General features: G+C 39.3%; 1 long non-coding RNA gene across 1 annotated transcript; it reads right to left on the minus strand.

Moving 5' to 3' along the window:
* Positions 1 to 7421: 7421 nt before the first annotated feature.
* LOC108518978 (uncharacterized) lies at positions 7422 to 25570 on the minus strand. The gene is made up of 3 exons (XR_001882495.1): positions 25296 to 25570; positions 14138 to 14270; positions 7422 to 7772 (listed from the first exon to the last, which is right to left on the minus strand). It is a non-coding gene; the product is annotated as an uncharacterized LOC108518978 (long non-coding RNA).
* Positions 25571 to 25801: the final 231 nt, after the last annotated feature.

Below are 25801 nucleotides of genomic sequence, written 5' to 3' on the forward strand. Positions count from 1 at the left end.
CCCTAAGGACACACACCATCTAGGGGGAAACAGACATACACTTTATCTCTTTCTTTTTAAATTTTAAGTTCTGGGATACACGTGCAGGATATGCAGGCTTGTTACATAGGTAAATATGTGCCATGGTGATTTGCTGCACCTATCAACCTATCACCCAGTAGTAAGCCCGGCATGCAAAAGCTATTTTTCCTGATGCTCTCCTCCCACCCACACCCTCCCCCAACAGGCCCCAGTGTGTGTTGCTCCTCTCCCTGTGTCCATGTGTTCTCATTGTTCAGCTCCCACTTATAAGTGAGAACATGTGGTGTTTGGCCTTCTGTTTTGTGTTAGTTTGCTGAGGATAATGGCTTCCAGCTTCATCCATGTCACTGCAAAGGACATGATCTCATTCCTTTTTATGGTTGCATAATATTCCATGGTGTATATGTAACCACATTTTCTTTATCCAGTCTATCATTGATGGGGATTTGGGTTGATTCCATGTCTTTGCTATTGTGAATAGTGCTACAATGAACATATCTATGCTTATTGTTCATACACTTAATCTTAATAGGGAAGTCCCTTATGTGTTATCCTTGGCTAAAAGTGCTTGATATGGTTTGGAGTGTATGCCCTCCAAATCACATGTTGGAATGTGATCCTTAATGTTGGCGGTGGGTAGGAGGTGTTTGGGTCATAGGAGAAGATCCCTCATGAATGGCTTGGTGCCCTCCTTGTGGCAATGAGTAAGTTCTTGCAAGATCTGGTTGTTTAAAAGAGTGTGGAACCTTCTCCCACCCCCTTGTGCCCTCCCCTGCTATGTGACATGATGGCTTTCTCTTTGCCTTCCACCATGATTGGAAACTTCTTGAGGCCCTCACCAGAAGCAGATGCTGGCACTATGCTTCACGTGGAGCTTGAAGAGCTGTAAGCCAAATAAACCTTTATAAATTACCCAACCTCAGGTATTTCTATGAAGAAACACGAACTGATGAATACAGTGCTACTAGTGAGACGAGATAATGGATTTGGCTGTAATTTGTGGCATACTTGACAGCCTCTTGCAATAGTGAGTCTATTACATTCAGTCATTCATCATTGCATTCTTGCCACCCTCCAATTGATGATGTTAATGACATTCATACATGGTAGGATTGTAAATGTTGGTAACAAATAACTATATAATCTTAAGTAGTAATTCCATTAACTTTCAAATACCTCAGTGCACTCTTAAGAAAAATGAGCATTGTACTACATTATTTCTAAGATTGATTCCAATTCTCTTTCTATGACTCCATGCAAAGTTATTTAAATTTTTCATCTGTTTTCTACTTGCCAATTCTACTTGTTTTCTACTCGCCTGTTGATAAGTAAAGTCTTGCAAGAATACTTGCAGTATTTTTTGTTGAAGATATTTTGTCACTGCCAGAATTGATGAGCACTTGACTCCACAGTTCTTCCCAACCCATCGATTGCAAGAAATACAGGCAGGCTGGTCCAGCAGGTATTATGAATCCTGCAAGCATGGGAAGGAGGCACTTGCTCTTGCACACAGGTTTAGGTGGATGAAAGCAATGTCATGCTCACAGAGAGAAGATTCTGAGGGTCAGAGTCAGCGAAGAGGATTCAAATGAAGCTTCAGATGAAAATGTTTGAAGCAGGTTTCAGAAGTCAGAATGCAGAACGATAAGATTAAAGATTCAGGTGTCAGTGGGTTCAAAGAGAAAAGCAGGAGGGAGTCTGTGCAAATAACAGGAATCGTGAGCTGTCACCAAGACAGGCCTTTCTTGTATTTCCAGCAGCATGTTCTCAATGGGCTGAATCCACTTAGAGGTCAGGGAATGTATCAGCGTAAGCACAATTTCTGCTATGGTTTCTGCTACCCCTTCCTTAAAGTTTGCTTCCAACTCCTTGCTACCATTGTTGATGAATCATCCATGTACTAGGTTCCCAATGATCTATTTTTAATAATAATTTGTTTTAAATGGCAGTTATAACCAACTCTCAGTCATGAAGAGGAGTAGGAAAGAGTATGTGTGTGTGTGCATGCACATATGGTTGTGTATGTGTATATGTGTGTATATATAGCCATACACATACATATACATATATGTATACATATATATGCACACACATATAATGGCATACTCATATTTAAAACTTCCATTTAAACCAACAGTTTTAGTTAATATCCCATCAAATCATTCAATGGGATTGCCAGTAAATAACCAAATAGTTTGGATCTTATGGCTTCTTCTCTTTTTCTCTTCTCTGTCTTTTTCTTTTCTCTTTCTCTTGGCCGTCTGATAGAGATTAGATGTAGTAAGAATTATCCTTTGATATCTCTAAGTCAATGTGTGTTGCATTCCTGTCCTCTGTAAATAAGATTCTGTGGCAGCCGTTTTGCTAGAACTCTAGGGGAGGTCAAAGAGCTGAGGTAAGCTTGGGAAATGGAAACGAGTGTGTTGATGGAAAGAAGAGGGCAGCTTCCCATCTGAATTATGGGATGCAACAGAGAGACAGAAGTAGAACAAAGAAGGCAAAGGTCAAAGTTTCCATTTCTTGTCAATTAGTGCAGTCACTGTGGAAAAGAGTTTGGAAGTTCTTTAACAAACTAAAAATAAAAATACCGTAAGATCCAGCAATCCCACTGCTAGGTGTATATCCAAAAGAAATAAAATCAATAGGTCAAAGAGATAGCTGTATTCTCATGTTTATTGCAGCACTATTCACAATAGCCAAGATAAGGAATCAACCCATTTCTACCTAGACTGAGTGTACATCTCCAGAAGTTGGGTCAAGGCCATAGAAGCTTCCAGGAAAGTATAGGGAACACCAAGAACATCAGGGTTAGTGGCTTATTTCCCAAGGCACAACAGGGGAAGGCTGTCGATTTCTAATATAGCAAATGATCTGTTTGGGGTACTTTAAGCAGCCAGTAGGAATGTAGGTAGAAGTTATGTGTGCTTACCTCTAGACTTAGGAGCTACTTAAAGGTAATGAAACAAGCAAGAGAGAGAGATTGAGAGAGACAGAGAGAGAGAGAAGGCAAAGGAGGACTAGCCCCTGGTCTCCCAATGCTGACAGCATGCCCCAATGCTAAGAAAACCATGGGATTGGAAGAATTCTAAGTTCTGCAAGAGAAGGCCCCTGAGGATATGACCCTCAATGACTAGAGGGAATGGCAAAGTCAGTGGTTAGTAGCAATGAATGCTATCACACTCCAAAAAGCTGGATGGGGCCATTTGCACCTCAGAGGATGCTGGTTCTAGCCAAGCCCAGCTCACCATTCTGCAAAAGATACTAAAAGAGATTCAGAGGACTCTGAACACGAAAGGAGACTGATTAAACTGGAAAAGACAGATATATTTTTAATGGCCAGGTTTGAGTTTCTCTGCTATCCAGTGAGTTGGAAAGGAGGGATCAACTGAGGGCACATTGAAAAATTTGTGTGTCATGATCTACTAATTGTCAGGAAAAAGATCCAGAGATAGGCAGCAGAAAGAAATAATAACTAAGATAATGCAGTGGCAGAATAATTAGCTTCTGAATAATTAAGATCTTTTGATAATCAGAACTTCCCATTATTCTCACACAGAGTGAGAGAGACTCATTTCTGAAGGACTGAGTTTAATTCCACCCTAAATGCAGAGATGGAGGTGGGTTTTGCAGTTATTGAGTCCTTTTGTTAAATTTTAATCTCATTTTACTCTTGTATTCATCTCACTTTCATTTCTTTTAAATATTCATCTCATAAAATATCTTCACAAAAATTAATCGATTTTTATGTATTGTGCCCTTGTGCCCATAATCTGGATGGAAAGGCTGAGGACCAGAAATCAACCAATGTGAATTAGCACCAGTTGGAATATTGTGTTTCACTCCAGCTCATGTAGTCCCCTCAGCTCTGCAAAACCAGACGGTCATTCCCAGAGTAACTTTCCTCTAACAATGATATGGTATTTGGGTGACTCTTTAACTGCAGAGCTAATGCTCAAGTAGATCTTATTTCCAGAATTAATAAAAGGGCAAGAACGTTTGGTGACATTGCTTGGAATTGCACAGAATTGGCAATGATAAATTCATCCTGCCAAAGTGCAGCTGGAAAGAAAGCTCTACCTTCATATTCTTAGAGTGCAAAGAAGGAGGGGTAAAAGGGTGGGTCAAATTCTCTAAAGAAAGATAACCGTGAGAAGGATTTACAATTGAGAACTGTCCCAGATAATTTTCTTAAAATTACTTCACAAGCAAAAGTATCACCCAAGCAGGGAAGCATCTATTCAAAGCCACAGACATCCTGCAATGCTTGGCTCTGACTTCTGAAAAGGGAAGATATAAAAGAGAATTTCAAAGATGGCAATTTATCACTCACGTCTGGATCCCACCAGTTAGCTCTAGCATCTCTATCTCCCTGACAGTTCTGAGGACCCAGCTTAAGTGAAACACAAGCAGCCTGGAACACCTAATAATAGCAAAAAGTGCTCTTGTTGTTCTAGACATGGTAAAGGCAAAAAAAGAAGCATAACTTGAGAATGATCAACAAAACCATTAATTTGAGGTTAAAAATACATGCATAGAAATGCAGCAAAAACAAAAATAGGCAAATGGGATTTAATTAAGCTAAAAATCTTCTGCACAGCAAAAGAAATAACAGAGTAAACAGACAACCTACAGAATGAGAGAAAATATTTGCTAATTATGCCTCTAGCAAAGGACTAGTATCCACAGTCTCCAAGGGACTCAAACAACTCAACAAGGAAAAAACAAACAACCCCATTAAAAACTGGGCAAAGGACATGAACAGACATTTCTCAAAAGAAGAAATACAAGCAGCCAACAAATACATGAAAAAATACTCAACATCACTAGTCATCAGAGAAATAAAAATTAAAACCACAATTGGATATCATCTTACATTAGTCAGAATGGTTCAGAGAACAACAGATGTTTGTGTGGATGCAGAGAAAGGAGAATGCTTAAACACTGTTGGTGGCAATGTAAGTTAGCTCAACCTTTATTGAAAACATTATGATGATTTATCAAATAACTAAAAATAGAATTATCATTCAACCCAGCAATCCCACCACTGGGCATTTACCCAAAGGAAAATAAATCATTATATTAAAAAGACACCTGTACCCATATGTTCATTGCAGCACTATTCACAATAGAAAAATCATGGAATCAACCTAAATATTTGTTAGTGGTTGACTGCATAAAGAAAATGTGTAGGGAACTGCATCAAATTATAGGCACAGAAATAGATGAGGATCTAGAAATGAAATTAAACCACTATCAGCTCAATACTTGTAAGTCCAAGTTTCCAGCAACCGCACAAAAGCCCTTAGGAATCTCTGTAATTAACTAGCATATCGGCAGTGATGACACTTGAGTGCTCAGATGGAGGTGGACTAGTGAGGATTAACAGACAACATGGACAGGAGTGAGGTTCAGAAAGGAATTCTGGAACCAGGTGACAAAGAAGAGGAAGGCTGTAGTACTCTATACACCATAGAGTACTACACAGTCATAAAAAAAGAATGAAATCCTGTCATTTGCCACAACATAAATAGAGCTGGAGGACATTACCCTAAGTAAACTAATTCAGAAACAGGCAGTTAAATACTGTGTCTTCTCACTTACAAGTGGGGGCTAAACAATGGGTACACATGGACATAAAGATGGAAATAATGGACACTGGGAATTCCAAAAGGGGAAGAGGATAGGAGAGGGGCGAATGTTGAAAAATTACCTATTGGGTACAATGTTCACTATTTGGGTAATGGAGACACTAGAAGCCCAATCTCCATCAGCAAGCAATATACCCATATAACGAACATACACGTGTATCACTGAATCCAAAATAAAATAAAATAAAAATACATGCTTAGACCCTTCAATGGATATCTATACTTATTCAACAAATAAAATATTATAAGCTATAGCCCTGTGTGAAGTGTTACCAGGTGCTGGTGAAACCCTTAGCCAAGAGCATCCAGGGAAGTGATCCTCCCCCAGCCTTCCTCTTCTTTGCCACCTGGTTCCAGAATTCCTTTCTGAACCTCACTCCTGTCCATGTTGCCTGTTAATCCTCACTAGTCCACCTCCATCTGAGCACTTACGTGTCGCCATTGCCGATATGCCAGTTAATTACGGAGATTCCTAAGGGCTTTTGTGCGGTTGCTGGAAACTTGGATTTATAAGTATTGAGCTGATAGTGGTTTAATTGCATTTCTAGATCCTCATCTAGAATTTGATGCAGTTCCCTAAGACAGACTTTTCCTTTTTCTCCATAGGAAGCAGTATAGAAGTCCCATGGCTGCTAGTAGAAAAGGCTTGTAACCTGGGTGGTACCTAAAAAATTTTTCATCTTCACTTAAAAGTCACTCCCATTCTTACTGCAAGATTAAGTTTCCCATCCTAAGGCACTGGGACTGCATTCCACATATTGCCTTTCTGAGGTTTTGCTGCTTCTTGCCCACTGGGATGAATGTTGCACAAACATTCTACTTCCATTGTTTAGACTCGTGGCTCTAGAGTCTTAGGTCTGACTTCACTACAAAATAGCCACGACAATGAAAGCATATGTACATAAGGACAAATACACACACATATATTTATGTCAGAGGCTATATGTATACATATGACATATAACACACATATATGTATGTGTGTGTATATATATATCATATATATCATATATACCCAAGTAAGTGCTATTCTTTTCAGTGTCAGCCTGTATGTGTGTGTATATATATATACACACACACACACACATGTATGTGTACAGATATATATCTCATATATACCCAAGTAAGTGCTATTCTTTTCAGTGTCAGCCTGGAAGATATTCCCTCCATTCAATCACACTGCTATTGCTTGAAATAATTTCAGAACTCGGCTGTTAAAATGTCCTTTAGAATCTATGGCACAAACTTTTCAATATCTTCTGTAGTGACGATCTTCATTCATGGAAAACAGACAAAAGTCATTTGGGGCAAACTCTGGCTAAAATATGGTTGATTAAGGTGAAGTAAAATCAACTGAGGTTTTCTTTTTTCATTCTTTATTTGACAAATATCCACTTTTTTGGAGAATTTTCAGAAAACAGAAGAAATTAGTGAATGATGGCACAGGCTTTTCTCTTCCCACAGAATCTTCAGTTTTTACATAACTGCTGGACTGTTTGATGATGGAGGGTAAAATCTACATGAGCAATGCATTGTCAAATAAACAAATCAATGTTTATTAAGTTAATGATATTTCCACATAGGCTTTCTGAGCTCACCAAGATACACCATGTTTCCATTATTAATTTAGTTTTAATATAAGAAATTGGCTCACACTATTATGGATGCTAGCAAATCCAAAATCTGCAGAGTCAATGTCCCAGTTTGAGTTTGAAGGCCAGTAGGCTGGAGAATTCTCCCTTACTTGGAAGAGGTCAATTGTTCTACTCAGGCCTTCCACTAATTAGATGAGGCCCACCCACAGTATGGAGGGCAATCTGTTTACACAAAGTTTATCAATCTAAATGTTAATCTCATCCAAAAACACCCTCCAAGTTGACACAAAATTATCCATCATAAGTACATCTTTATCAACTTGGTGCTCATATACATCTTCATAAACCAAGGCTAATCTCCAAACAAAAAAAGACAATAACAAGTTTATAATTCCAACTAACATTCCACAACTACCTTGTGAATAATGCATCAGTCCTTTCCCCTGAAGAGGATGCAAAGTCCTTAGATAATGTTAGCTCTTCTCTTTGATATTCCATGACTTTAGTACTATAAGGTAAAGTTAACAATAAATACTATGATATAAAGTCAATACCTCTTATATTACATGAAAAATGAATAAGAGAGGGAAGAAAACAAAGTTATGTGCTATACACACATATATATATTCATAACAAAATAAGGAAGGAATGCTCATGACAATTATGTCTTTGTTTCTATAACTAGTCAAATGGTCATAGCTGGTATGCATAACTGTCTTCTTCCACTGCTCATTACATATTACCTTTGCCTTCCGTAAGCACCTCAGCTGGTCATGGTTCTTCACCTGGTGGGGCCAGTAGTCCTGCCCAGATTGGGTTGTTGTAGTTTCCCATTGACTTTAATCACACAGCATGATAATAATAGAAACTCCCTAAAGGGTCTCCTATATTTCAGAGTTACCCTTTCTTACCTCCATTACAGAATAGCAGTCCAATTTTTCCTTGCAGTCAGGATCAGTCACCCCAACTACCACAGTAACTCCCTTCCTTGCATGTTAATTCACAGATATGAGCTCAAAGTGAACCTGTGGCAGTCTTAACTTCCAGTTCCATGGAATCATTGTATCTTCTAGTGAAAGCATTTCTCTCTTTGAAACTAATAGGTGAAGACCAGCAGAGTATATCATTATGGATACAGGAGGCAAAAATTTTGTTAGTGGTCACTATGACCAATAGTGAGTGGTTCCACTCCCATTTCTACCGCTTGATTCCTGGACTCATGAATTCAGGCTATGGGAGAAGCAGCAGCATATATGGATGCTGATTCAGAGCAGATGCTGCTGGAGATCCTTGTCCCACCACTGCAGGTGTTGCTACCTAGCTGGCACTATACTGAGTCTTCAAAATCCCACTCTACCACTTCAAGACTGCTGTTTCAGGATGGTGGGAAACATTATAAGACCGGTGAATTCCATGATCCTGGACCCATTGCCATAGTTCATTTGCTGAGAAGTGAGTTCCTTGATCAGAAATAATACTGTATGGAATCTATGATGGTGGATAAGGCATTTCATAAGTCCACAGATGGTAGTTTTGGCAGAAGTATTGTGTGCAGGGAAGACAAATGTATATCCAGAGTAACTGTGTATTTCAATAAGAACAAAACACAGTCCCTTCTATGATGGAAGTGGTCCAATATAATTGACCTGCCACCAGGTGGCTGGCAGGTTATTACCCCAGAAATAATGCCATATTGAGAATTCAGCATTGGTCTCTGCTGCTAGCAGATTGGACAGTAGCTGTATGTTGCTGAGTTCATGCATAACCCCCACCCCTGCCACCATGGTCACTTTGTTTATGAGCCCACTGAGGAATGACAAAAGTGACTGGGAAAAGAGACTGCAAAGTCAATCTTTGTTGTAATTCAGCCACTCAAAGTATGAGATTCTGGGTTTGGTTTTTAGTAATCTCAGCCCTACAACTATAGGAGATAGGGGTTTCTTTCAGGCAGACATGGAAGTTTTCTCTTCATTTATATGGCACTTAACCTGGGAACTGGTATTCCTGAGCTCATCTTCCTCCCACACTTCATCCAGTAACATTAAAAGCAACCATCCAATTTCATTGTAATCATTTGTCTGACAAAGATTTTCAAAAATATCATATATGTGGTCTCCCAGATCCTTGCTTCTTATAAGTGATTCATTAGGAGTATCCAATTGTGATATTTTGTATATATCTATCGCCAGATCACACCATAGGCTATGAGCGCTCTTCTTTACTACTAAAAATAGAGTAATTAGTGTCTTTAAATGTGATCAGATTAGAGCTCCAATTCCAGAAACTTCAAAAGCAATTCAGAAAATTCATCTTAAGATACAATTTTTCTGCAACCACCCTCAGTACTCAAACCTGTAGGTAAGACTTTTTCAGAAAAACAGAACTAATAGAAGATACATATTAAGAGATTTATTATATGAAGTTGGTTCCTGTGATTATGGAGCCTGGAAAATCCAAAATCTGCAGATTCAGTGTCCACGTTTGAGTCCACTGGCTGGCAGGCTGGAGAATTCTCTCTTGTTTGGGGGAGGTCAATCTTTTGTTCTACTCAGAAGCTCACTTCATTGGATGAGGCCCATCCACATTATGGAGTGCAATCTGCTATACTCAGTCTACCAATTTAAATGTTAGTCCCACCCCAAAACACCCTCACAGAAACACCCAGAATAATATTGGATTAAATATCTGGGTCCCCCATGGCCCAGTCAAGTTAACAAATAAAATTAACTATCACAATATTCTGTCTTCACATTTTCTCATTATCACCTAAAAGAATGGCACAGTCTTGATAAATATTGTCCCTAGAGCATCATAGAATGTTTAAGATTTGCAAAGCTAATACAACTCTTTATGTTACAGCTGGACATGGAGAAGACTCAACTCAATCAACTGTTCAGGAGGAGAACCTAGTTTTAGAACCAAGTTTTTGAATTCTTATGGCCATATTCTTTTCATAATGTTATTCTACTATCCTTTCTATGAAATCAGTACTTTCCTGTGTAATGGATCTGCATCTTTCTTTACTTTTATTGCTTTAGCCATCATGGTTTAGGTTTGAAGAATATTTGAGCCAATCAAAATTTTGACATTTGTTCCAGTTTAACAATAAGGATTCACGGTTACTTGCAGCAGTGTGTCATTATAGCATCTTTCCAAACGTCTTCAAACCTCTCTGTGCCAATCAAAAACATTCATTTGACATTTTATACCATTTACTTCTTTTAATATCCCAGCTGTCTACTTGGCAAGTTGGCTTAACTTTATCCAAATTTGATATGAATTCCTTCTTCTGATCAACAGTTACTCATTTCTATCCTGCCACACAGCAACATACACTCATGTTTGCCCTAAGAAAAAGTAAAAAAAGTACTTCTGATTTGGGGCAAGCCAAAATTTTCCATTTCAACTTGGAGAAGGAGTATCAAACTAAAAGTGAGAAGACATTAACTCTGAAATTTTACTGCAATTAAATTGCTTGGAGACCTTGATCCTTTTATTTCTTGGAATATCAGGGAAAGGAGTTCCTTCCTTCCTTCCTTCCTTTCTTCCTTCCTTCCTTCCTTCCATCCTTCCTTCCTTCTTTCCTCTCTTTTTCTCTTCTCTTTTTTCTTTCTTTCATAGGGCCTTATTCTGTTGCTCAGTGAATCTTGGCTCCCTGCAGTCTAAACCTCCTGGGCTTAGTTGATTCTCCCACCTCAGCCTACCAAAGTGTTGGGATTACAGGCATGAGCCACCATGCCTGGCAGGAGTTGAGTCTTAAAATATGTTATCCTTCACATGTGTGAATAATTTAAAAGACGTGTTCACACACATTGTCTCATTCAACTTTCATAAGCTCACTGTGAAATAGATATCATTTTCTAAACTGTAAAGTCAATATTCCCATCAGCAAAAGTTTAAAATTAATTGTTACCACATGTCTACTATTATCCCTCCCTCTCTGCTTCTCAAAGCTGCAAAGGGAAAATTGTCTGCTTGTAGTTACTACTGCTGCAAATCAAATGACTAATTAGAGATCCATACGTGACGACGTCCTAGAAAGATTTTGATTAGCCACTCATCCCAGGTGCAGGAAGTAAGGAACACTCAACACTTAGGATGAACAAAGGTGGCATTAAAACTTGTTAACTCTTCTTAATCATAGAAAAGCTGAACCCTAAACCTGGGGGTGGCTGTGGTGGTGGACGGCATGTAGATTTAAGAACTTGTGAAAAGGAAAAGCCACCATCTCTCTTCTGAAAGAAGCAGGCATAGGATAAAGTATCTTTCTACCCAATGTGACATTCCAACATAAGCATCTCCAGCCCAGACTTCTCTAATGGGCGTCTTAACCTGAGTATTTAGTGAGAATCACAAGCTGAACATGTCAAAAAAAAAAAATCTTGCTCTTCCCCTTCCACTATAAGATCTATTCTTATAATTATCACCTCCAATCAAAAGCAACTTTATCCTCTCAGTGGATCAGGAAACACCCTTAAAATAATTCTTTTTTTTTTTTTTTTTTTTAGATGGAGTCTTGCTCTGGGCTCATTGCAACCTCCACCTCCCGGTTCAAGCGATTCTCCTGCCTCAGCCTCTCAAGTAGCTGGGATTATAGGTGTGTGCCACCATGCCCAGCTCATTTCTGTATTTTTAGTAGAGATGGGGTTTCACCATGTTGGCCAGCCTGGTCTCAAACTCCTGACCTCGGGTGATCTGCCTGCCTCGGCCTGCCAAACTGTTGGGATTACAGGTGTCAGCCACTGTGCCTGGCCTGAAATCATTCTTGAATCTTCTCTTTCTCTTACCCCCCAGTTCCAACCAACAGCAAATTCTATCAACTTCAGCTTCTTACTATTTTGATTACCACCACCACCCCACATTAGTCCAGGTCACAACAATCTACTGATTATTCTACTTGATTTTACCTCCCCATCCCACTTAGAGTCTACTCCTAACTCAGCATTCAGTGTAATCTTATCAGAATACAAGTCAGATTATGTTACTTCCCTGCTCAGAATTCTCCAGTGGTTTCCACCTCAGATGGCACAAAAGCCAAAGACTTTACAGCAACCCAGAAAGCCCTTTGCTTTTTCTGACCTTGCTCCTACACTGGCTTATGCTCCTTACACTCAGTTTACTGTCTACAGCCACAATGACCCCCGTATTTCCCCTTGAAAACTCCCACCTGCTCCCTCACCTCCACTGGGTATTAGCTCAAATGCCCCCTCTTCAGTGGCACCGTCTCTGAGCACCAGGTTTAAAGTTGACCCCTCGGTACTCCTTGTCCTCCTTCTCTGACCTCTTATCTCCACAGCAATCACCCCCATTTAATATACAATATAATATTGTTCTTGGTTACTTTGCTTAACTACTGGAGTGTAAGCTCTGCAGCAGCAGGAATTTTGTCTGCTGTGTTCACTAATCTATCCCAAACGTTTCACATCATGCCTGGTACCATGTAGACATGGTTATATTTACTGAATTAAATGTAATGAACAACCCAGTCCCAAACCACATCTTACACTATGGAACCTGGGGAAAAATCCCTCAGTCCTTGTCTGAAAGGTACTTTGGTGGCTGCCCAGTGTTCTGCATCCAGACTTGTGGCTTCTTGTCTTTTTTAGCGTGAGCAGAGAGTCTCAGCCGTAAATGAACGCTGATGGGCATCACATGCATTTAAATGAAAAAGTAATTAAAAGGGATTTCGTTGGAAACAATTTCTTGACATGGTTTCAGGCCTCTGCAGAAATGCTTCTTAGTTTGTCTATGCTTCCTTCTTATATCCAGCCACACCCTGGCACAATGTTAAACAAAACTGGTGCTTCTTTTCCAAGGCTACATGCAGGTGACCTTTTCATCCTTCTTCACCCTCCCCATCCCAGATGAACCTGTGTCATCATGGAACATTCCAATTGAAATTTTACCAAATCCTGCCAGACCTCGTGTGCCTTGGTCTAGTACTTACGATAGGTAGCAATTTCAGCAGGACAACAAAAATAATGTTCACCCGAAGAACTCATTGACTTGTGGTGCATGATTATAATATGTGTTTTATTTTATTAATATTTTGTAGGTGATTTTAAAGGTGTTTGAGAAAGGAACGCTTCTGCTGTGATCAGAGGTACAGAGTGGAGTGTGGGCATGTAAGGGGGACTCCCAGATGTGGATGTGTTGTGTCCTTGGTTTGTGAGCCCAGGGGAGCAGATCGAACACTGAAGCCTGTCCAGAGTCATGATGCCTTTTAAGTGAGGCTTGAATGATAAAATGAATGCAATTTGCTTCCTATTCAGCCAACATTATGAAAGACATATGGGGTATCACACCTTCCCACTAGGTGCAAATGTATTTGCTTGATAAACTCTTTGCTTCAGTGACCTATCTGATATAACTCTAATGCTCATACTATTAGTTTTAAGATGGAAATTAGCTAAACGTTCTTCTGCTGAAGCTTGAGAAAGAAACAAAATGAAATGATTTCAGCTTGATCCTGTTCCTGGGATAAGGACTAGGCAATTCTTTCTTTCTTTTTTTTCTTACCATGAAGAACTCCTCCATGAGAGTGGGGACAGCCACACAGCTTAACACTCTTCGGTCTTTGTTAGGAAAATGCTTGCACTGTATCATGCTAACCTCAGATCTCTCTCCCTGTCTCCCTCTGTCTCTCTGTCTCTCTGTCTCTCACATGTGTGTGTACATGCCATGTAAAGCAGGGGTTGAGACACAAGCAGAGAGACTGAGTTAATAATTCGATGGAAGAAGATGCAAACAAATATAATGAATATTCTCAGAGAGTCTCAAAAGGGTATTACATCAATAAACAAAAATATACTGTTATTTTCAAAGATCTTAGAAAGAAATATATATATATAAGCATTGACTTTTAAAATTTACCTTAGTAAATGGTGTGAACAGCCAAATAGAACCAAAGAGTGGAGTCATAAAATGGAAAATGGAGCTCAAGAGTGTCTTTGAATATCTGGTAGAAAATTTTTTCTATGCAAATTATAGTAGAAAGTCTGGAGACCTGGAGGATAGATATAGAAAGTAGAAGTTGAGAAAACAGAGAGAACTGAAGGGAGAAAGGGAATGAAATAATTGTTAAAACAGAAACAGAATCATTTTTCTTACAAAGACCTAAATCAGCACACAAACATTCTGTAATGTCTCCACTCCACCTTCTTTTTTTTTTTTTTTTTTCTGAGATGGAGTTTTTCACTCTTGTCGCCCAGGCTGGAATGCAATGGTGCGATCTTGGTTCACTGCAACCTCCACCTCCTGGGTTCATGCAAATCTCCTTCCTCAGCCTTCCAAGTAGCTGGGATTACAGGCACCCACGACCATGCCCTGCTAATTTTGTATTTTTAGTAGAGACGGCATTTCTCCATATTGGCCAGGCTGGTCTCAAACTCCTGACCTCAGGTGATCTGCCTGCCTCGGCCTCCCAAAGTGCTGAGATTAAAGGTGTGAGTCACCGCACCTGGCCTGTAATATCCTCCATTTTAAGGAAAACTCTACCTTCATGCTTTATCCACTCTCATTTCTCTGTTTCCTTTATAGAGAGCTCCTCACATGACTTGTGGATGTTGACTGGCCCAAGTTTAAGGCCTCTCTTTAACGCACTCAATCTGTCTTTCATCCCAATGTCCTTGGAAATCCCGTCAACACCAGTGTTGCCAAACTCTATGGTCAATACACCATCACACCAGTGTTGCCAAACCCCATGATCAATATATGCCATCATCGCCTTTCCAGAACACCAGCAGCAATGGCAGTGTTAGCTACTCCCTCCTTCTGGGAACAAGTTGTTTACTTTGCTTTTGGGGTCTCATGTTCTCCTGGTTTGGAGTCTCATGTTCTCCTGGTTTCCCCCATGATAACATTTAAACTCCTAACTATGCCTTGTATGCCTTTAATAATCTGACCTCCAGTTACCTGTCCAATATCTCCTACTGCTTTCACTTCATCACTTTTGTTCCGATCATACTGTTAATAGTTATCTTTTTATACCTTGAATATACAAAATTGATTCTTTGCTAGTTACTCTACTAAGGTCACATTTTTTAGACAACTGATATGACTCACTCTCATGTCCTTCAGCTAAAATGTCACCTCTTAGGAGAGGTCTTCTCTGATGACCCAAATAGCAATGCCCTTCCCCCAGTCACCATCATTTCTATTTTTCTACTTTGCTTATTTAAATTCACATAGCTTTTGAATATCTGAATTTCTATCTATCTGTCTATATATATAATGTATATTCATTTGTGTATTGCCTTGCCAAGGGGACTTTGTTGTATCTTTGTTATATTCACTGATGTATCCTTCGTACATTATAAAATGCCCTAGCACATAGTGTTTAAAAAAACACTTGTTTAAAAAAAAATGAAGGAATGAATCACGAGAATAAAAAGCTTCATAAATTTTAGCTAGATGAAATAAAGAGATCTAGTCATTATGTGTTAGTGTGTTGTAGCGTTAAAGATAAAGAGATATTTTTAAAACTTCCACAGAGAAGAAAACAAACTACTTTCTTGGAACATGTTGTTCACTTTATCTACTGAAAAATAATAGAAAATACAATCAACAGTCTTAAGGAACAAAGAGGACGTTTTGGCATATATGAGAAAAGTCCAGTGGTAGGGCAGCATTCAAGTGCCGATTCATTCAGCAATTCAACGATGTCATCAAGGACCCATTTTCTTTCCATCTGTGTTCTGCTATACACAGAGTTAGGTTTTTTAACCTGAGACTGGCTTATATACAGACTGCCAGTCTCAGTTGGAGCTACATTCTTTGTTTCCATAAAAGGAGAGAGAGAGAAAGCTTTTGTCTTAGTATTCTAACAAGAATTCTGCGAATTGACCCTGGTACCTTTATTTAAAACACATGCCCACCCTTGAACCAATGGGTTCTGCAGATATGCATTGTGCTGATTGGCTTAAGCCAACCTAAGACCCTGAAGATGTGATAGTGGATGGGACTGGGAGTAATATCCAGCCTTCTCAAAAGTAATGGAGTATGAAGGGGAGTGATGGTCACTCACAGGAAAGTCTGGTGATGAGAGGTAGGCTGGGTAGACTAGATGCTGGCAGGCAATCAGTGCTGCATATCATACCTGCAGAAGGACAGCAATTAGACTGACACCAGGCTTCTATGGGCAACACAGTGTGATGGGAGAAATAATTTCAAAGGTCTGCATAAAGACACTCTGAACCTAGAATTATATAACAAGCTAAGTTATTACTCAAGTGTGAGGCTGACATGAAGATGACATCATACATGGAAAGAACGAAGTTTGCTAACCACAAAATCACTCTGAAATGTTACTGAAAATGTGCTCCAGTTAAATGAATGCTTTCAAGAAAGAGGAAGTTATGGAATATAGGAAGCAGTAGTGAACAGCCAAAGCTGAGTTAAAATAAGAATCAATCATCAGGTAAAAACAAGTTAACCATAACCTGATATTAAAATCACAGATGATCTCAGAGAAGTGGCAGGAGGAGAGAGGGAGAAGAAGGTAAGTTAAATCCTTCTATGAGTCTCATTAATAGGCAGGATGTAGATAATAACTCATTTAGTTATTGAAAGGACATTATATCTAAATATGTGCATATTAAAGCTAAGAACATTAGTCATAAAAAGCATATATTTTAAACTGTTACAGGGAATGAGAGAAATAAAACAATGAAATTACAATTAAATAAAATACTTTTAAGAGGTAGAAGAGGAACAAAAAGAGATAAAATATTGCAATGTTAAATAGAAAAAAATAAAAGGAATAAGTTAAACATATCAGTAATGAAAATGAATATAAAGAAATTAAATATACATATTAAAAATAGGGTTTAAAATGTTTTAAAATCCAGGTATACTTTATTTACAAGAGGTATGTCAAAGCAAACATATTTTTAAAAATCTATAGACTGGGCACAGTGGCTCATGCCTATAATCCCAGCAATTTGGGAGGCCAAGGCAGGTGGATCACCTGAGGTCTGGAGTTCAAGACCAGCCTGGCCAACATGGTGAAACCCCATCTCTACAAAATTACAGAAATGTTAGCTGGCCATGATGGTGGGTGCCTGTAATCCCAGCTACTCCAGACGCTGAGGTAGGAGAATCGCTTGAACCCAGGAGGTGGAGGTTGCAGTGAGCCAAGATCACACCACTGCACTCCAGCCTGGGCAACAGAGAGAGACTCTGTCTCAAACAAACAAACAAAACAAAACAACAACAACAACAAAACAAACAAAAAACCATAGAAAGACAAAATTATTGAAATATGGGAATGAAAACCCTTATTTCATTAGGGAGTCAACAAAAAACATCATGAAGAATGTTATAATCTGTTTATTCTTTAGCGAACCCAGTAATAGGTGTGTTATAGATCTCCCTTGAAATATTATTTTTCTTCCTCTAGTTTCCCTTTCTTATCAAAGAGAAATTATAGTAAGACCAATTTGTGTGAAAAATGCATTTTAGGATTATCATATTTAGCCTGATTATTTACATAATGTACTGCAAGAAGAGTGATTAGCCACATAGGCTCTTTTAAAGTTAGTTTTGCTGGAACTTTACGTGAAAAAATATAAAGCTTTGGTAAAATAACGTGTCCCCAATATCCTGTTACAAAAGAAAACATTCTTATTGAACTTATGCAAATAACTATGTTGCCATAAATTAAGAATACTCACGAATAGTTTCCAGGTTCTGGAGAAATCAGGGAAAGAGAAAGACAAATCCTTCAAATTTTTTTTCACAAAAATGTACTCTACAAAAGTATACTTTACCTAATTTGTTGTAAGCTATAAATGGCTCAAAAAGCAAAAAAAGGTTTTCTTGACTCTGGAAAACAAATGGCTTTTAAAAATACAGATCATTTTATCGTGCCACTGCACTGCAGCCTAGGCAACAGAGTGAGATTCCATATAAAAAAAAAAAGAAAAAAAAAAAAAGAAAAGATCATTTTAATAGTTGTCCTCGTGCATCACTTCTAACTATAATGTTCCTTAACATTAGCTGCTGTGAAGCATTGTTATAAAGAAAGAAAACAAAAATGGCTGTTGATCTTGATGTCAATCAAACATTCTTAGTGCTTAGCCTTTCTGCTTTAGCTACGTTATTGTAATAGAAGTCATGTCACAGTGATAGCTTCAGATGTGGAGTAGTGAGGAAACTTTCTTTAAATATGGAGTCCTTGATTCTAGGATATGGAGACAAAAGGTATTTTGCAGTCTAACTGATGGGAATAAAGAAAATGTAACCCATGTCATTTGATGCTTGTGACTGTAGTTTAAAAAAATCATGGACATCTTTTCAAAACATTTGCCCAAGTCATCATGAACTCCTACAGGGTTTCCCCACTAATTGTGATAGACCCCAGGGCAGCTTCTTAGTACAAAATGATACTGTTCTTCCAGGCACAGTGGGGCACTTAATGCCCACTGGCCAAGCAAGAATTTCTTCTCAAGAGGCTTGGATTTCAGAAGTCAGTCTCTCTGCAAGTGATTAGACTTTCTTGGAAACTGCAGGCTGAACATCGTCTGCCCACTGGTGGGAATTATTCAGTAGGGACAGAGTGAGTGAGGCACACACAGAGACAAGGGCAGAGATGAGAGATGGAGAGAATGTGACAGCTCTCAAGTCCCTCGACCCCTAGACTCAGTCTCTCTGTCTCTCTCTCTCCCTCTGTCTCTGTTTCTCTCTCAAAGACTCATTTGCACTTTTATCATTGGCTTCAGTAATATACTCCTACATTCTGTGATGAATCCCCTTTTCTATGTAGATTGGCTCTAATTTGTTACTTTGAAACAAAATCCCTAATAGAGTGAGTGCATGACTCATTCCCTCCAACTCCATTGTAAAACTTCCACAGCAGAATCACATCATTCTCATTCAACTAATATTTATGAAGCACTTATTATACACCCAATTCTGTTGCTGGAAGCCTAGAATACAATAGTGAGCCAGATTTCTAAAATGCTTGCATTAGGATGTGCTGCTGTAGGTAGAGTGGTCAGGGAATGCCTCTCTGGGAAGCAGATGTTTGAGCAGAAACCTGAGGGAGGCAGCAGAATAGATGCTGATGTTGAAGCAATAATAAATGCAAAGCTGTGGTAATGGACTTGGCATTTGAGGAACAGAAGCTGGAGTAGCTAAGATGGGTGAGCAAGGAAAAGGAGGCAGGATGTGAAGCTGAAAAGGAAGCCAGGAGTCATATCCTGTGAGGCCTTGAGTCTGGACTTCGGTGTGCCAAGGAGCCTCCGGAGAGCTTGGATTGGGATGGGGTAATGCCTAATTAAGGTTTCAGAAAGATCATTCTGGCTGATTAGCTGGAGTGGGGATGGGCAGAGGGAAAGCAAGATGGAAGAAGAGAGACCAGATTGGCTGATCTCACAGGATCCAGGCAAGACATAATCAAGCTCTTGCTAAGATGATAGTGGTGAAGGAAGTAAGGAGTGGGCAGATTCAGGATGGGTTCCAAAGATAGAGCTCACAGGATTTGCCATGGGTTGGATGTGCTATTTGTGAGAGAGAGAGAAAAAAAGGATTTGAAAATGACTCCAAGAATTTCCAATTTTGGCCCAAGTAACTGGTGGAATGCAATTGCCATTTACTGAGATGAGAAAGGCTTGGAGAGAAGCAGTTTGGTAAGGAAAACAAAGAATTATATTTTCCACATGCTACATTTGAGAACGGATATTAGGTATCTAAGTGGAAATTTCAAGGAAGCTGTTGAATATACCAATTGGAGCTCAGAAGGGAGTAGATTCCGAGAGTCTTTTCAGCAGATCTATGGCCCTTGTAACTACTGGACTAACAAGGTCACCTGGAAAAGTGAGTGAGTGGGTTATTTACTTATTTATTTATGTATTTATATACTTTCAAATTTTATTTTAGATGCAGGAGGTACATACGCAGGTTTGTTACATGAGTATATTGTGTGATGCTGAGATTCGGGGTATAAATGATCCTGTCACCCAGATAGTAAGCATAGTACCTAATAGGCAGTTTTTCAGTCCTTGCCCCACTCCCTGTCTCTTCTCTTTAGGAGTCCGCAGTGTCTATTGTTGCCATCTTTATGCCCATGTGTACCCTTTGTTAAGCTCCCACTTACACGTGAGAACACATGGTATTTGGTTTTCTGTACCTGCACTAATTCACTTAAAATAATGACCTCCAGCTGCATTCACGTTGCTGTAAAGGACATAATTCATTCCTTTTTATGGCTGCATAGTATTCCACGGTGCATATGTACCACATTTTCTCTATCCAATCCAATGATGATGGGCATCTAGCTAGATTCCACATCTTTGCTATTGTGAATAGTACTGCGATGAACATGTGTGTGTGTCTTTTTGGTAGAATGATTTATTTTCCTTTGGGTACATACACAGTCATAGGATTGTGGAGTCGAATGGCAGTTCTGTTTTAATTTCTTTGAGAAATCTCCAAAGTCCTTTCCACCGTGGCTAAACTAATTTACACTCCCACTAACAGTGTCTAAATGTTCCCTTTTCCCACAGTCTCGCCAGCATCTGTTATTTTTTGACTTTTTAAGAATAGCCATTCCTACTGGTGTGAGATGGTATCTCATTGTGGTTTTGATTTGCATTTCTGTGATAATTAATGATGTTGAGCATTTTTTCATATGTTTCTTGGCCAGAAAGTAAGCTTAGACAGGGAAGAGGTGGGAGGACTGAGTTCTGGGTATTCTAATACATAGAATAAGGCAAGAGGAGAGGCATCCAATATAGGGAACTGAGAAAAAAGGAACTCTTGTGAGGTGGGTGGGAGGCTCTGAGAGTGCCCATCCAATGTGATCAAGAAGGAGAGATAAATCAAGAGTGTCCACTGGAGCTGGGGGCTGATAATACAAGGCCAGAGTGTTAGCCTTGGATTTGTAAGGTTCGTGGTTGGAATGAACACTCAATTGGAGGGAGATAAGAAAAACTTGGATAAAGTACAAAAACAGCCCACACTAAACATTGCTGAAGGATGTAACTGGTAAATTATTATGAAAAGCAAATCAATGCTGAATACAAAATTTAGTGGAATATTTACCTGGGGTGGGGTAAAGGTGGTGGGATAGGATAGTCACAGAAGGGGGTCAGCAGACTAGCAATGTTGTATTACAGGGTGTGCTGCATACATGAATGGTCACTTTCTTTTTTTTTTTACTTTCTCACTTTTTACCTGCACAAATGTTATAGACAATCTTTTGTTCTCATTAACACTTTTAAAAATAATTATAAAATTTTTAAAAAATGAATTGGAAGCAAACATGGTGCCAGTAACATTATAATCTGAAATTTGATGCAGAGATCACAGAAATTTGTGTTATTATGACGCTTCATAAATTACATATGTGTTGCATCTTTTCTAAATAGAAAATACAACAAAAATGAAATAAGAGACTGGGAGGTAAAAACATGTAAACCTTCAGTGCAGAAGACTTTGATCTAAGAAAACTGGAGTATTTAGGCAGAGGTTGAAGTTCGATGTGAGATCAAGAGAGATTACTCTAAGGATGGGGATGATTACTGGCATGCTTCCCTGTAGAAGGGAAAGGTCAGGGAGAAAATATGATGCTACAGGAGAGTGCGGGACAAATTGAGGTTAACACGGGGAGCTGATGATACCTACTGCACACCATTGCAGTTGGTCTCAGAGCTGAACAGAGGCCATTTATCCCAACCTCAGGAGGGAAGAGTCAGTTAATGGCACAGACAAGAGGGAGATCTGCACACATTCTGAGTGGTTCTCAGCTGTGGCTAAACATTGGGATACAATAGAAGCTTTTAAAAAATGCCTAACACCTGGGCCCCAACTCAAACTAATCAAAGAATAACCCCTAAGAACAAGGCCTTGGCATCAATATTATTTAAAAACGTCCCAGGAAATTGGAAATTGTAATGTGCATCCAGGGTTGAAAAATGGAGTCATAGCTTCTGAAAATGTATTCAACAAATAAAACAAGAAGGAAAATTGTGGTAGTGAATGAATTTGTCATCCTTTGGTGTAGCAAGGCACTCAATAACCTGGACATAGAGATGTTGCTTAGAAAACTCTCTCAGTCTCCATTAAGCTCTATCCTGGGATGCCTGTAAATTCTCTTTTCTCTCTGTACAGCTTCTATCCTCAAATCTACTGTCCATAAAACTTCATTAGCATTCCCAGAGCACTTTCCTTTGGCAGAGTATTTCAGCATGGGGAAGGGAAACACATACTATTATACCCACAGGAGGAAAATAAAACTCATAGAAAACAGAAGCAAATAGGGTTTCCTTTGCAGACATGATGGTCAAAGTCAAGGCATGCTTTATTTTCAGTTTCTCAGACGATTGGGTTTCACTCTTTTCTTCTCCCTGCAGTGTCCCATAAAGACCTCTGTGACACTTAGAACTGGGAGAATCCTTGGAAATATCTACACTGATGGTTTGCTGTCTTTAGTTCTTTAATTTAAGCCCCCAAATACGATATCTTAGCAATATCTAATGCTGAGGGAACCCAAAATGTAGCTTCTCATGTTGAAGCAGAATCGAGATCTGGAATTCAGCTCTTTCTGCTTATCTTCCTCAATCCAGAGAACTCTAAAGAGTTTGCCATGAATACCTAGCCCCCCGCCCCCCCCCTCCCCCGAGAGCAGCTAGCAAAGGGTACAAACCCCTAGTTTGCAGATGAAGATGTTGAGGCTAAGAGAGCTTGGAGCGTTTTGCCCAAAGACAAACAACCAGTAAACAACCCAAGCCAGCATTGCTCCCAGGTCCTCAGCCCCTGTGACTTCTATGTCACCAAACTGTCTTCCTCCTTCATGGGGACACTCAGACTTCATTGGCTGGAATAGAATCATTTAAAAACTATAATAAAAGACTACTCTGGTTCTAGTTCATTACTAAATATGCTCCTGGAGTTAGCTTTCTAGAATTAGCACATAAAAATTATAGGACACCTACTTAAATTTAAATTTCAGAGGAGGCCGAGATGGGTGCGTCACGAGGTCAGGAGTTCAAGACCAGCCTGGCCAAGATGGTGAAAGCCTGTTTCTACTAAAAATACAAAAATCCAGGTGTGGTGGTGGGCACCTGTAATCCCAGCTACTTTGGAGGCTGAGGCAAAGAATTGCTTGAAACCAGGAGGTGAAGGTTGCAGTGAGCTGAGATCGCACCACTGCATTCTAGCCTGGGCAATAGAGTGAGACTTTGTCAAAAAAAAAAAAAAAAAAGAAAGAAAGAAATCAGATACACAGGATAGTTTTTTAGTATAAGTATATCCTTTGCAGTATTTGAGACATACCTATACTTCAAAAATGATTCCTCGTCTATCTGAACTTCAAATTTAACTGGGAATCCTATATTTTATCTGCCAACCCTACTCAGAATGGATCTGGAGAATATTGTTCATTTTACCATATTCTGATTGAGAGGAAGAATCATTTCAACACCACTTTTACTTTCTTTGCTATGGGGATTATTAAATGAGAATTTAATAAACACCAGTCAAGAAAAATATACATGACCTGACAAGCAATGCTACATAATGTAGATTCAGGGTTGAGAAATTGAGTTCTAGCTCCTTAACATACACTGGACAAACAAAATAAGAAAGAAAATTTCAGTAGTGAACGAGTTTGTTATATTCTGGTGTAACAAAGTGTTCACTCATTCTACCAACTCTAAAATCCTAAAGTCTTTGCACTTTCTTAATGAGGAAAAGTAAACTTTTAAGTTTATGCTTTTATCCCCAAGATAGGATTCATTTTACTTTTCTTACGCCACAACTAAAGCCTGATTCCTTCTTATACGATGGCTTTTGGCCTGAGATTAGTCAAACACTGTGGAAGATTTTTATTTTGCTTTGCTCTTCTTGCATGACCCCATGACAATGGCCAAACGAAGAAAGCAAAGAGAGATTTTAGACCATAGCTTGGAGAAGGTGTGTCCCCTTTGTTTGACACTTTTGGAAATTCAAAATGTCTTTAGGATCTTGATAACATTATCAATAAATTAGATCCAGTTTAAGGACAAGCGCAGTGGCTCATGCCTGTAATCCCAGCACTTTGGGAGGCTAAGGCGGGCAGATCACCTGAGGTCAGAAGTTCAAAACCCAACTGGCCAACATGGTGAAACCCCATCTCTACTAAAAATACAAAAAATGAGCCAGGCATGATGATGCATACCTGTAATCCCAGTTACTTGGAAGGCTGAGCCAGGAGAATTGCTTGAACCCAGAGGCAGAGGTTGCAGTGAGCTGAGATCGTGCCACTGCACTCCAGCCTGGGTGACAAAGCGAGACCCCATCTCAAAACCAAAAAAGGAAAAAAAAAAAAACCCAAAAAACCTCAGAAACACAACAACCACAAAGAATTTGGATCCAGTTTAGCTTTGCCAAGAGCTAAAAGAGCTTAAAAAATTCCATTCTGGGTCTGATCAGATTTGTCCCATGCACTGTAACTTTCCCACCTACACATATGCATCAGTCTTTTAGAATTAGTTCCAGCCTGGAATCCTCAGGAAAGTCTCATAAAAAAGGGATAAGAAATACACATTACTGAGAAGAAAAGAGAGAGTGAGACATTTACCATTTGTAATTCACAGATAACCTCGAGCATTACTTGTTAGGAGATTTAACTTGCCCTTTCCCCATTTATTGTTAAACCAAAGATATAAAAACATCATGCAATGAACCATTTTCGCTCTTTCCCTCTGCCTGTATTTGTAGGGAATAGGATCCTGACCAACAATGGGGAGGTCATCAGGCAGAGGACAGGGAGAAAAAGTAAGAGCCCTGGATAATTCACATACTCCATATCTATTTCTTTAAAAATTGGAGCTGCCTATGTGCCTTTGGGGAGAGCAAAAGAGACAGGAAGGTAGAAGGCCATGTACAAAGGAAATCATAAAGAAACAGAAAATCTCTTTGAGCTGCTACCTTCACTTAAAATATTTAACAGAAAGTGTGGGTGTGTACAAGGGAATTGGCAAAATGTTACAGTACAAGCCAGCAAGAATGTATTCCAGTCCTTTATTTCAGCCCAGGGGGCTCTGATTACCTGTCAGGCTGGGAGTTGAAGCAAGACAATTGTCTCTGAGCTCCCTGCTTAGAAGAAGCCTGATGGAAAACACAACAAATTGATAGTTCCTGGCACCTGTATTCTTGTTTGGAGGCTACTAAGGATTAGGCAACTGCTGGGCTGATTTTGCAATGAATCTCACTAGGCTTCCTTCCTTAAGAACTGTGAAGAATAAGCCATAACCACAGTAGAACTGATTTCCAGGAAGCGATGTCTCCTTTAAGGTTGTGGAACCAAGGGCACCAGGTATGACCCTGTGCTTGGAGGGGTGATTTCTACCCTGGAGTGTGAAGGCCTGTAGAACCTGATGCTTTGTGACATATTCTAGAGCAACACGACATTCTAGCCATTCAATCCTGAACCACAGGATCTGCAGACACTTATTAAAGGGGTAGTGCTGGTAAATGATGTGTTTGTTTCAGAGACCTACTAGGTCCATTGCAGAGAGAGGAGTTTCATGTGACCATGTTACTTTGCCCTGGTTA

This window comes from Rhinopithecus bieti, unplaced genomic scaffold (assembly GCF_001698545.2).
Source record: "Rhinopithecus bieti isolate Rb0 unplaced genomic scaffold, ASM169854v2 scaffold_46259, whole genome shotgun sequence".
Taxonomy (NCBI): domain Eukaryota; kingdom Metazoa; phylum Chordata; class Mammalia; order Primates; family Cercopithecidae; genus Rhinopithecus; species Rhinopithecus bieti.